Raw genomic sequence first — 13,583 nt, 5'->3', positions numbered from 1 at the left:
GCATATGGTGACAGAAAAGTAGTATGGACTTGCGGTCCCTGAGCCCGGGTCTGCAAGTTGTACTGGGGCACATTTGCTTGGCTGTGGGATTGGAGCAGGTGTGGGGCCGCATAGATGAGTGTGTGCCTGTGTGTGTCTCTGCATATATGAGCCACATGTCCATGAGGTGGGATAAGAAAGGGCTAGGCAGTCACCAGTCAGGCTGGGCATATAGAAGGAAGCATGGGCAGGCTGTGTGTACCCTTTTCTGTCATGGGCCTCACAGACCTGCATTCCAACTCCCTCCACAGACCGCCCCCACCCCTGTGGTCCAGGCTTTGCCTTCCACAGTCAGCCCTGTCAAATGCCCATCTCACTAGCCTGTCCAAAGGGAGAGTGTCATACTGCCTACATGCTCGCCCCCCCCCACCCTGGGTCCACTCCCCCAAGCTCTCTGGACACTGGGGCGGGTGAGGGGTGGTGGGGAGGCTCTGAAAGCAGGTGACTGTTTGGGGGAACTTGGGGACAGAGCCCCATTGTGCCCTCCCCGAGCCGCCTCAATGGAGCTCTCTGACACAAAGGGGCTTTGACAATGGACAGGACATTAGTATGCAGAGCCAGCCCCTCAGCCCTCTCACAGTCCCACAGCCCAGGGGCGGGAGCTGGAGGGCTGCTGGCAGTGGGAGACAGGGTGGGGCAAGGCTCAGACTGAGGAGCTTTTAGCCTTAGCAGCTTGAAGCTTAGGGGGGTCGCTGACCAAGAGACCGGGGAAGGAGATTTGACTAGAGCCTTCAAACCTGCTGCTGACCAAAGAGGACAGTCTAAACAGGGCCGGCCTTGGGGACAGGTGTTGGGAGAGGGGCTGAGGGAGGGCAGTCTGAGCCCACCCACCCTACTTCCGTCTTGCCCTTAGTCAAGGGAATTGTGTGGGTAGGATTGTGAACACCAGCATGGGAGAGCAAGGTCCCAAGCCAGAGGCCAGAGCCACAGGTGGTGGAGGCTGTGTGCCAGAATGGACAGGCTTCAGGAGCAGAGGGATCCGAACCTCTGGAGTTCAGGATGCTCAGATTTAGGAGGTGGCCTCTGGTCTGCTGCTTCCTGCATGCTGCATGGATGGGTAGAGGGCTGGAGTGTGGAGGCCTACGGTTGATGTCAGGTAGCTTTTGCTATAGCTCTATGTTGTAAGACAGGGTGTCTCACTGAACCCGGAGCGTATTATTTCTACTAGACTGGATGGCCAGCAAACCGTAGGATGATCTACCTGTTACCACATCATGCCGTGTTTTACATGGGTGATGGAGATCTGAACTTGGGTCCTTACACAGAGCAAACACCTCCCCATTGAGCCATTTCCCTGTCTAGTGCTGCCCTCTAATAAGACATCTGCTGACGCTGCTGTGGGGCAGAGAAAGCAGGTACAGTAACCAAGAACAAGCAGTGGTCTTTGCCCTTTGTGCTCTTCCAGGGAGATCAGTCTGAATCCACAAAGTAAAATCACCTGCCCAGCTAAGAGGAATTAGCCACAGGACCAGCAAGCCAGGATACTTGTCCCAAAGCTGTGCACATCTCTTTCCAATTCAAATCCACCCTAGCACACAGGTCCGGGGCAGGGTGCAGGGCAAGGGCTTTGAGGCCTGGGTTGATGGAAGCTTTTAGGAAGAGGCTAAGAACCTGTCAAAAGACTGAAGGCAACCTGCAGAGAGAGGAGAAGGACACCACTCACATTGCTGTATAATTTAATCTGATTTCCTCTGGTCCAGACCAACAAGCCCTAAGAGAGAGTGGAAGCTACTTTATAAAGATATACAAAAGTTTGAGCTTAATATTGTCCCACTGGCTAATGACAGAGCTCACCTTCAATCCCAACACTCCAAAGTCAGAGGCAGGCAGATCTGAGTTAGAGGCCAGCCTGGTGTACAGAGCTACAGAGCGAGTTCCAAGACAGCCTCATAAAACAAAACCAAGACAAACAAAAAGGTCTTCCCAGCTTTCTTTCTTTGTAGTTGATATCAGAAAGTCCTCCCTCCTGGATTCTATCTCAGGTACTTCTAAGGGGAGCTAAAACCTCCTTCCTCCCTTCTCACTTTGAAAACTAACCCCCAGTTCATGGTGTGATAGACAGAACACAAGGTTAGACCTAAATCAGACTCCTGGTTCAAGACCAAACAACCCACTTTCCCTGGAACCTGGCATGGGTTTTCTGAGACAAGAGATATCCTCTGTATCATGGGAAGACCAAGTCTGGGCATTAGCACTTATTGGTCTGCTAGGCGGTGAACTCAGAAACAAGCCACTGGGATGCAGCAGCTCACAATGCCATCCTAAGCACCTTTCGAGCATTGGGTCAGGGGCGCTCTAGACAGTACATATTTATTCTCTGTCGGAGGAATTGAGCCTAGGGCCCCTGCCTCTAAGCTATATCCCAGTCTTTATTTCCCCTTTTTATTTTGAGACAAAGTCTCACCAAGTTGATCAGTCTGACCCTGAATGCACTGTGTAGCCCAGACAGGTCCTGAACTTGCGATACTTCTGTCTCAGCTTCCTGAATGCTGGGATTAAAGACACACACCACTACGCCTGGCAGCAGATGCATTTTAAAGGCCCTGTTTTATAGAGGAGAAAATAGAAGCATGGGATGTTAAGGATTTACCCAAGGTCACATAGTTTGTGGATAAAAGAGCTAATGTTCACCCTCAGAAAAGACAGCACCCTCCAAAGTACACAGGAGCTAACCACTGCCTCGAGGGGCATCAACCAAGATGCCCAGATGTTTATAAATGTCCCCTGCAGTTGCTCAAACTGGCAGTTCTGGAGGGATGGCTCAGGGACCCACAAAGCTTCCTGAGATGCTTTCGGAGGCGTTCTGAGGTCAGACTCATCCTTATCATAATGCTGACGTTGCACTATTTATTCTTCCCACTTTGATTATTTCAAGGGTGATCAGCTGAGCTTCCCAGGGGGTTAGGTGGCAAGAGATATTGCGACATAGTAAATGCAGAAGCTAATAAAAGGAACCAAGCCATTGTTTACTGAGCTAGACATTAAAAATATTTGTGTGAATCAAAGGCAATGGGACTCCTACGATCAGCTTTATAAAGCATAGCTGGTCGCACTTAAAACCTCACAGCAACAAGCAAGGGGGTTATCACTATTTTTAAAATTAGGTATGAGTGGTTTCCTCTGTGTTTGCTTCTAACATGCCACAAATCAACAGATACAATCTGAAAATAATGCCCTTTGGAGCCCTCAGGAAAATTTAAGGGGATGCTGAGATATTAAAAAAAAAAAAAAAGAGAACCACCACTCCAGACAGCCTCAGACACTCACCTTCCCCTTGCATATGCTGACCATATATCTGTTTCAATCATAAGACCAGCCAGGGTTTAGGCATGGGGATGAGGTGTGTATCTGGGTCTCAGAGTTAGGACTGGGAAGAGAAGAGCTGAGGCGGCTACTCTAGGGAGAATGTGACTCTAAGAGGCCAGGCCGACGCCCTTTTGAGTGGTATCTACACATCTCTCACTTCGCACGTCCCCACTCAGAAAGTGTGGACAAGGCAACAGGACAGTCCCAGACTGGACTTTGGTCAGCTGACAAACCGAGCTCCAGGCTGGAGTCAGACCTCCCTCTGAGGGACCAACAATGCTTAAGAGGACAAGTTGCTGGATGGAGTCCAAACATCTGCTACTTTTGATCTTAGGGTGGCGCTGTCCCCACCAGACGAAATGGTGGGTCCATGAGGAATCACTTTGAAGTTCCCCAGAAACTTAGGTAATGGAGGTATGTGGTGAATGTCTACTTCAGTCTCTAAAATCAGAGTACTCCTCCCAAACGAGTAAGCCCAGAGTCCTGCCTAGATTCAAAGAAGACAGCATCTTTTATCATTCCTGCAACTAAGCCGTCTGCTGGGTTCCCAAAGGCCAATGGAGGGAAGTCTTGCCTTTGCTTCAGAAGGTCCTCAATATGACAGGGACATAGGCATGTCCTAGAGGAACTCACAAGCAAGTAAGAAAGACAGGATGTCCTCTCTGACATTTGCCATGTATCTTGGGAAAAGTCAAAGTTGAAAAGATAAAACAAGATGGTTGCGTAGGAAGAGAAACAAGAGTGTGATACTTTTCAGGCAAGTGGACCTTGGAAAGGCTTGTGATGGACACGAGTGGGTAGGAGAGTGAACTCGAAGACAAACTGTCCTTGCATGTGTCTCCAGAATCAGACCCAGGAGAAGATGGGGTTCAGGAGTGGAGGTGGAAGAGGCAGAAGGTCTCTTGAATACTGTGACTGGAAATCTCCATCTGATGCTAACAGGCACGGAAGGGGCAAGATAAAAACCAGTGCTCTATGGTGACAGCGCCAAACATGGAGCAGCCAAGGGGAGGAACCAAGGAGACAGGCCAGAGTCAGGAGAGCCTCCATGGAGGCCATCCTTAGCAACTATTGATGACACTGACAGGCTGATCAGAGACAAGAAGCAGAGAAGGGCATAAGAAGCCAGCTGAAACAGAAAACAGGCTAAATGAAGAGACCAAGAGACAGGTGGGCAGGCTTAGATGGAGCTCGGGTGCAGAATGTGTTTGCCTAGCATATATGAGCCCAGGGTTCCACCCTCAGCACCACATAAGACCAGACCTGGAGGGAAATGTGGTGACAACTCCGTGACTACAATCACAGCACTTGAGAGGTAGAGATGGGAGGTTTGGAAGTTCAAGATCATCCTTGGATACACAGCAAGCTTCATAAGACCTCTTCCTAACACACACACACACACACACACACACACACACACTGCTGCTGAGAGGACTCATTAAGTAAATTACTTGCTACACAAGCATGAATGGATACCCACCACCCACATAAAATGCCAGACACAGGGAACATGCCTATAATCCCAGTACTGGGGGAGAGCAGAAAGATTCCTGGGGCTTGCTGGCCAGTCAGTCTGGCCAAATTGGTGAACTCCAGGTTCAATGAGAGATCCTGTCATAAAATACAAGGTAGACAAAGATTGAGGAAGACGCCCAACATCAACCTCTGCCCTCTATACTCAAGCATATGAACACGCACACATGTCCACACACAAACACATACATGCATCATACAAAAGAGGAGAGAAAGGGCCATGTCTGGGAACAGAAATACAGGACAACTGATAACCTAGACGGAGGGATAGAAATTGGTATCTTTGGCCAAGAAGCAGAGGTTTTTAGGAATGGGAGATTATCTAGTGGAGGGAGTGTTTCCACAGATCAGTCATTCAATTTGAAGACAGGAAACCTGGCACAAAGTTCATGGGAGGAATGGGCTGTGGCATAAAGGCCCTGCCTCTGGCAACAGCTGGTCTGTTGGCATGGAATGGGACCCTTTGCTTAACTACTCAATAATTCTTCTGCCTTCCCAGATCTAGGGTGAAGTCTCAGAAAACCACCATGGAGGGCTGGGGTTAGTCCCAGGAGCCAGTAGAGATGACGGAGTGGAAAGACTTGGAGGGTCTAGAGAATGCCAGCAGCCAACTACACCTTGAACACACTACCCACCTCCTAAGTCCTTTACAAATATTGACTCTTTTAATCCTCACAACTATTGTTAGCACCGATGAAAGCGTGAGGGAAACTATGTGGTTATTCACTGGGAAAACCAGGACTTAAACCCAGCAAGGAGGACCCCAAGTGCTCTGAACTGCTGTGTATACGATCTCTCAGAGTGAGATGGTCACAAGGGTTCCACCGCCATCCGTGAGGAGCCTTTGACAGTCAGCACATATGCTCTGGGTTAAAGAGCTTTGCAGCTCCTCTCAGAAGCCTTCATGATGGGCTATTTTGTTTGGGGCTATTTATCTTAGTTTATTGTATTTTATTTTATCATGGAGGACAGGTCACATGTGTACCTGAGTGCATACAACCCATGTGTGCAGGTGGCCAGAAGAGGGTGTCAGATCCCTTGGAATTGGAGTTACAGATGGTTGTGACCTGCCATGTGGGTGGGGAACTGAACCCAGATCCTCCATAAGAGTAGCAAGTGATCTTAACAACTGAGCCATCTCTCTGGCCCCTGGGGGTGGGGGGGAAGAGAGAGAGAGAGAGAGAGAAAGAGAGAGAGAGAGAGAGAGAGAGAGAGAGAGAGAGAGAGAGAGAGATCACCAGATGTGTCTTCTTTTCTTTCCTAGTTGTTATTTCAAATGCCTTCCTTTTTATGGATGACTTTCCTACTGGAGCCTAATCTATCCCCGTTTGTTTGTTTTGTTGTTGTTTTGTTGTTTGTTTTTGTTTGGGTTGTGGGTTTTTTTTTTTTTTTTTTTTTTTTTTTTTTACTGGAAGAGCTACAGAAGTGCCATGTATTAACCCAGTCGCCTGGAGCCCCCACTTCTCCAAGCTTCTTCTGCAGACCACACAGCTCAGCTCTGACCTCTCTCCCACACTCCAGAGACAGCCCCTCCCTTCCCCACCACCTCAAATCCAGGCTCCAGGCTGGCAGACACCCACAGGAGGGTTGCTCCCACAATCCTTTTCTCTCTGCCCTTTCAAGGTTCTGATGGGGGAAGGGTGGAGAGGGGCCACCCAGGACGTACTCTCTCTATGAAGAATGATACAACATGGGCACTAGTCTCTGACGGGGAGAAAATATCCCTTGGCCTCAGACTGAGGGCGAGATGAATGCAAAAGCTCCCCATTCTCCGGAGTGGATCTAGGCAACTGACCTTCATTCTGTGCTAAGATATTTGGAGTCCAGCACTTCCCTTTCTTGCCAATCTTCCTGCAGCTTCACCCCAATGGGGTGCCTCATGTTAGTCCTCCTCTCTGCCCCTTCCAGGGCCTCTCTACTGTCCTGGACAGGTTGGCCCCAGCCTGGACAGTAGCACCAGTCAGGCAAGGGAAGAATCTAGGCCGGAGAAGGGAGGGAGAATGAAAGTTCTTGTTGTTGTTTGTTTTTTAGGGTTCTGTTTTTGTTTTTTAATTTTTTTTTTGTTTTTTGTTTGTTTTGTTGTTTTGGTTTTTATTTATTTTTTAAATTTTTTTAATGTTTTTTGGTTAGGTTTGTTTGGTTTTTTTTTTCCTCTCATTCCTAGATAATTTTTTGCAGGGAAATTTAGAGACTCATGTCCCTCTTCACCAGTGCTTTGGGCCTCAACCCCTCTTTGCATCTTGTGTACGCAAACCCAGTCTAGGCTGCCCAGAAATCTCCTTCATGGAAATGGGCCTTGCTACACAACCCACTTACCAAAGCCTTTGGAACTTTTATCCCACCAGTCCCAGCACGAGTCCACCCAGATCTAAAGGTCCCAGCCTCCCTGGTCCCTAGGGGAAAAAGGGAGAGGAAGGCACCTGGGTCTTCCACAAATCACTTCCCTTCTAGCCCAAGCCACAACACTGGAGTATAAATGAGCCCACACAGAGTGCAGGGGCTGTAGAGAGAATTGTGGAAATGCCGCATTGTCTCCCACATAAATGTATGCCCCCACAAAGTTGTATGGGCACATGTTGGAGAGGTGCTATCCCCCCTCCAAGGTAAGAGAAAGCAGTAGGATTCTGCTTTAGAGCTACACAAGGAATGGGACCGTGCCCCCCTGTTAAACCCCCCCCCCCAGTCAGTGGAGTCATTGCCATCTGATATCCACTGAGACAACTTGGCTGCTCTGGGCTCTGGATGGGGGCTGGGGGGATGGCTCAGAAAACAGCAGGTCCTTTCAGGACCCAGGTTGGCAAGGGCTTTGGGAGGCTGGACTGGCCCAGATCACCCCCTAACTCCCCCTCCTTTCTTCCTTCCCTTGCCACCACCACCAAAGACTGGGCGGGTGGGTGGAGGGATTGGCACCGCCTGGGTCAAGCCTACTGCCTCTGCAATCCAGCCCTGGACCCTCTCCCTGGCACAATGCCTTCCCTGCCCCCTTTTCCCCTTTTCCCCTTTTCCTCCTTCCTGAAGAACCAGCTATGAGCCAGGACACCTGGTTCCTTCTAGACTTGGTCCCCATACTCAGTCTACCCCCCACCCTGGGGACCTGACAAACCCTGCGCTTTGGCAGAGGATGAAATCTCCATCATTCCAGGAACATGTTCAAAACTCCTTGGAGATCAGGGAAAAGTGTTCACGATGAAACTCAATTGAGCTCATGGTAACTGCCGGCTCATGGCGCCAGTCTCTCAATGCCCACTCTGTGCCTTCCACAAAACCCCAAACAGGAGGCTCCCAAACTGTAGTTTGCCACCTCCTGCCCTCTCAGACTACCTAAAGTGGTCTGACCCATACAGGGGCGGTGGGGGGGAAACCATTTCAAACACCACAGCAAGGGCAGTCTGGCCAGAAACCTCTCATCAGAATTTGTATTGATAAGCAATCTAATCAGGCTTTAAGTTTGCCTTCCCTTGGATCCAAATCTGGATTATTTCTTTACAGCCTCACCTCTTGGTCAGCCTCAGTCTACCCAGGGCACTTCAGTTACTGGAATGAAATCCCAAGATACCAGAAGCCCTACCCCCGCATTGTTCTTCTTTCCCAGGTTTGTCCTTCTAGCCATTCTGGGCCTTGGGTCTCCTCCCTAGAGTCATTTCTGTCCTAACAGGACAGCCCTTGGTTAGTCCCTGTTGGAGGAAGAGGCAGAGTGGGAGAGGAGATCCGTAGAGGATGGCTTCATAGGCCCTAACCTGCCCTGACTCCAGAAGAAACATCTTCTCCTTCTGAGATTGTCCTTGTGAAGCAATTTCAGGGATCAAGCAATGTCGTTTGGCAGGGGTGTCTCAAAGTAGGTACCCAGAAGGAAATAGAGAAGAGGGTCCCAGGCACATCAGGTTGACTGTGTCTTCTAATCTAATGCTTGTCTTTCTCCCCATGTATAAACTGGTGCTCCAAAGATCGTCAATGAGTGTCACTGTGTGAATGTCACTGAAAGGGGGAAGGGCTGGAAGCAGGAGAAACTTATCTGTACTGGGAGCAAGGGGCCGTGTCTCTATTCCTGTGTGGATGGGTGCAGGCTTATGTGTGGTAATTACTCTAGTAACTGGATGAGCCCCATGCGACTGCCAAGTGTCAAGGGGAGGGGATATCATGGAAGCCCCTTTCTTAGATGGAAGGCCTGAGGTGACTAACGTGAGTAAAGTACCTGTCTTCCTCAAGACAGACTTGATGAAGGGCCCTTCCCAGGAAAGTCCACTTGGAACTGCCAAGGCTGAAGGAGGGAGACCCAGATTGTACTGCTGAGGTCCAACCAGCTTTGGTAGGGATCAAAGGGTTAGGGAGACCCGATGTCGCTAAGTGGATAGGACCCCGCACTTCTCATCAGGGCCAGAGTCTTACCTTGGCTCAGAGGTGGGGTGACTGCTCTGATGAATCGCGGGGCAGCGGGGCAGATGAACAGACGGGGCGGGCAGAAGAGGCGAGAGAAGCTGTGCGACAGGCAGGGCCAAGACTCTTAAACCAGGAGCTGGAATCAGATAAGGGTTTGTCCGGGGGCCGGGGCCGGGGTCGGGCCGGCCGGGGGCAGAGTTGGGCCAGGCCGGGCCGCCCCCTCCCTCTGCAGTGCCAGAGCCAAACTTTGTGTGAATGGAGGGGCCCGGCGGGGGCCGGGAAGGCGAAGACGGCCGGGGGGGGGGGGTAGTTTGGAGTCGGCCAATGGTAGAGCCGAGCGCCAGACCCGATCCTGGGGATTGGAGAGATTTGGGCAAGGGGCGGGGCTAGGGAGCTAGGAAGCGCAAACCCAGACGGGCTAGGGTGCAGAAACACCCAAAGACAGAGACCCAGACAGAGTCCCGGAGAAAGAGAGATGAAGAGACGATACGCGTAGCGATAGAAGCCGAGCTGGCAAGATGACAGGGGGAAAAAGAAAGAAGAAAAGTGAGGCGGCCGTGTCAGAATGGAGGAACCAGGATGAGGGCCGCGGGGGCGGGACTGGGCCCCAGTTAATGAGGTGGAAATGAATTCAGGACGGGCTGCGACTGGGACCTAAACTGTGGCAGACTTGGCCTGGGTTCCTGGGGCTACAGGGCTCTGGCATCCCCTAACAATTTCTGAGTTATTCGCTGTTCCCTGTGTAGAGAGTGCAGCGCGGAGTGCAAAAGCAGACCAAAAACCATCTCCACCTGCAGCATCTCCACCTAGAAGGAAAAATAAGCTGCAGTACGGTGCGAAGTGTGGGAGACATCTAAAGGTGTGGAAGAAGAAGGAAGGGTCGCTCTATTAAGAGGTTCCCCACAAATGTTCGAGGAAAGAGATAACGTCTACGTAGGTCCTAAGGATGCAGAGGGCCCAGGTCCAGGGAGATGGCGGGAAGAACACCGATGGTAGAGGAACTGCCATTGTGAAGCCCTGAGGGGACACAGAAGTATACGTCAGTTTAGGAAATAGCTCCAAACTCTTCCCATCCACTAAGTACCCTCACCAAATATTGCTCTCATTACCTGAATCTGTTTTGAGTGATTTGTACCCACTATCTGATGCATGGCATACACTAAAGAAGAAAATAATGACTTCCCACTTTTATTCATAACATTGAACTACTAATCGATAGCCAGTATTACTTACTGAGTTAATATAAATTCAGGGTTGAATGCAGGGAAATGATATATTTTAGTTTAGCTTGAAACTCTTAAAATTCATAAGATGAAGACATTTGCCTTTCAGAAGCCCTCCTTGGGGCTGCAGGTGTAGCTGAGTGGTAGAATGCTTGTCCTGGGTTTCATCCATCACCACCACAGAAAGAAGAACGGGAGGGGAGAGGGAGGGAGGAGGGAGGGAAGGAGGGAGGGAGGGAGAGAAGAACAGAGAAGCAGGCAAGAAACCCCTCATTGGCCAAGGAGAGGGCTGGCTAAAGGCTAGTTCTTAGAAGCAAAGCTTGTTCAAGAAGTAGGGAAGAGTCAGACTAAATATATGGTTGGTTGGTTAACCAGTTGTTGGTTGGTTGGTTGGTTGGTTGGTAGGTAGGTAGGTAGGTACATGAATAGCCTGAAATTTCTGTAGATAATGAAAAGCAACTGAGAGTACTTGAGCAACAAAGATTAAAAAAAAATACAGCAGCTGGAGGAGATTAATCTGGAAGTGATCACTGGATAGAAAGCAACAACAACAGTGTGGGCATGAGGACCTGGACCAGGGTACCAAAAGCCAAAAGAAAAAACTCCAAAGGACCAACATGTCATGACCAAAGAGAAAGTCTTCAGAGATCACGCTGGTTCTGGGCCCTACAACAAACCACAACTATGAGCTCCCTGAACCTCAGGGAGCAGCCAGCCTGTTGAAGAAACAGGTATCGGAGGCAAGGATGGTGAGTCAGGAACTGGGAGGGGTGGGTGTAGGTCAGAGACAGTCAGTTCAACAGTTGCTGCCGAAAAAGGTTTTGAAGCCATGGCAGCCAGGTAGTTCTCAATGAGGACCATGCATGGTGGAAAGATAGACTGACCCAGAGGGAGGAAGACTTGTGCTTCAAGGACTAGAAAGAGAAGAATCCCCTAAAAAGTCATAGTGGATGGGGAAAAAATGGGTTAAGAGAACAGATGTCAAGCTGGGCAGTGGTGGCGCACACCTTTAATCTCAGCACTTGGAAGGCAGAGGCAGGCGGATTTCTGAGTTCGAGGCCAGCCTGGTCTACAGAGTGAGTTCCAGGACAGCCAGGGCTACACAGAGAAACCCTGTCTCGAAAAACCAATAATAATAATATAAGAGAGAGGGGGAGAGAGAGAAAGAGAGAGAGAGAGAGAGAGAGAGAGAGAGAGAGAGAGAGATGTCAATGAACCAAGGAAGGCAAAGTGGATAAAGAGAACTTAGGACAATGTCAGTTGATGCAGAAGGGAAGAATTGGGGTTGATCATGAGAAGGGCATTGGTGGCATCTGAGAGCAATTTCTTTTCTTTCTTTCTTTTTTGTTTTTTCTGTGCATCCCTGGATGTCCTAGAACTCACTCTGTAAACTATGATGACCTTGAACACAGCTCCACCTGCCTCTGCCTCCTGAGTGCTGGGACTAAAGGCAGCCGTCGCCTCTACCCAATTTCAGAATAGAGACCTAAGGGAGGACCAGATGACAAGGTGTTGCCCTAGAAAGTGAGAAGATGTTAACACCCTTTTAAGGACTTTGCTTAGAGAGGAAAAAATACATTAGTAACCAAAGCAATGGACTAGGAACTATCTTCCTGCCGGTGTTGTCCTTTCAAATTTCTGTGATCTTCGGCTCATAGAGATGACCGGCTACAGTAAGATGATCTGAAGAGCTGGTGGTCTAGGCCTGCAATCCCAGCTGTTTGGGGAGCGGAAGCAGAAGGGTTGCAAGCTCAAAGCCTTCCTGAGCTACAGAATGAGTTCAAAGCCAGGGTGAATAAGTTAGCAGGGCCCACAGTCTTGACATTCAGAGATGGGAAAGACTATAGGGCTGAGCTCAGACCACAGTATAAAATGAAGAAGGAACACAGAAAAGAGAAGCCAAAGAACTGCTGTGGTTTATGAAATCACTACAAGACATTTATCATGAATTTATTATTTTTCTAAAGCTGTTACCCAAGCATTTGGCATCAGTTGCCACCTCCGTGTGGGTGACTCTAATCCACCTGCACATAAATTTGAAACTTAGTTACAATGTAGACTATCTTACCCACAGGAGTGCTCCTCTGTATTCCAAACCAGGTAACTATGTCACCATGGTCCACACAGCCTCCTTAGTCTTCCTTACCACAGTAACTCCATCCTCTAACTAAAGCATCTCCTTCCTAAACCCGTGGAGCACATCCTCCTGCCTCTCTCCCGTTATCCCTGCTGTAGTCTACAACAGATGTATCTCTCAGCAGGGTTCCTATAACAGACATCTAGTGCCTTACTCCCTCCAGTCTTTCTACACTCAATGCTTCAGCTCACGAACTCCTTTATGTGAAAACAATTAAGGCCAGCAAGGTGGCTCAGAGGGTAAAGGCACTTGCTGCCAAATCTGATGACCTGGGGTCAGTCTCCAGTACTCACGTGGTAGAAGGAGAGACTCAATTACCAAGAGTTGACCTCTGACCTCTACATGTGTTGTGGTACACCCACAAACACACACACACACACACACACATAGGAGAGAGAGAGAGAGAGAGAGAGAGAGAGAGAGAGACAGACAGACAGACAGACAGACAGACAGGCAGAGACACACACAGAGAAATGTAACTTTAAAAAAAGAATTAATCCATATTCTTTAGCATAGAACAGAAGGTGCATTATAACCTGGACAGACACCATTCTGCCCTGTCTTCTTCCTCACATCCGAATCTATAGCTGCTTCCTCCTCTAACACCCATGGTTGTTAAGTCTTGTGTTCTCTTCTGTATCTTGCTCCTTGCCCTTTGGTCACACAGTGACCAAATCACTGAGTGTTGTGCAAACCTCTTCTTTGCCCCTGTATTCTCTCTGGAGCTCTACTTACGTTCCAGTACCTGCAAGGGATTAACGCCTTCATGTGACAGGCCCCAGACTGAACCCATCCTGTTTTTCCCCTCACCAAGATTGGAAATGCTCACGGCTTCCTGATTTCTGTGTAGCTCCTGTCAAGCAGATTGAAACACTGACATATGTCTTGGTCTTCATGCTTGCCTATGTCCCGTTCTGTGTCATGGCAATTCAACTGCTAAGTTCCATTAAGTCTCCCTTGGTTATATC

At 49.3% G+C, this 13,583-nt stretch overlaps 1 protein-coding gene across 1 annotated transcript in view; it reads right to left on the bottom strand.

Moving 5' to 3' along the window:
- The window catches only part of Kcnj10 (potassium inwardly rectifying channel subfamily J member 10), a 41,662-nt gene extending 32,146 nt beyond the window's left edge, over window positions 1-9,516 (bottom strand). Inside the window, exon 1 of the mRNA XM_076914507.1 lies at window positions 9,265-9,516. The gene's annotated coding sequence lies outside the window, so the exon portion shown is untranslated. The remainder of the gene's footprint in view (window positions 1-9,264) is intronic.
- Window positions 9,517-13,583: the final 4,067 nt, after the last annotated feature.

This window comes from Arvicanthis niloticus, chromosome 16, assembly GCF_011762505.2.
Source record: "Arvicanthis niloticus isolate mArvNil1 chromosome 16, mArvNil1.pat.X, whole genome shotgun sequence".
Classification (NCBI taxonomy): domain Eukaryota; kingdom Metazoa; phylum Chordata; class Mammalia; order Rodentia; family Muridae; genus Arvicanthis; species Arvicanthis niloticus.
The sequence above is the reverse complement of the archived record's forward strand: the minus strand, read 5'-3'. Positions and strand labels throughout refer to the sequence as shown.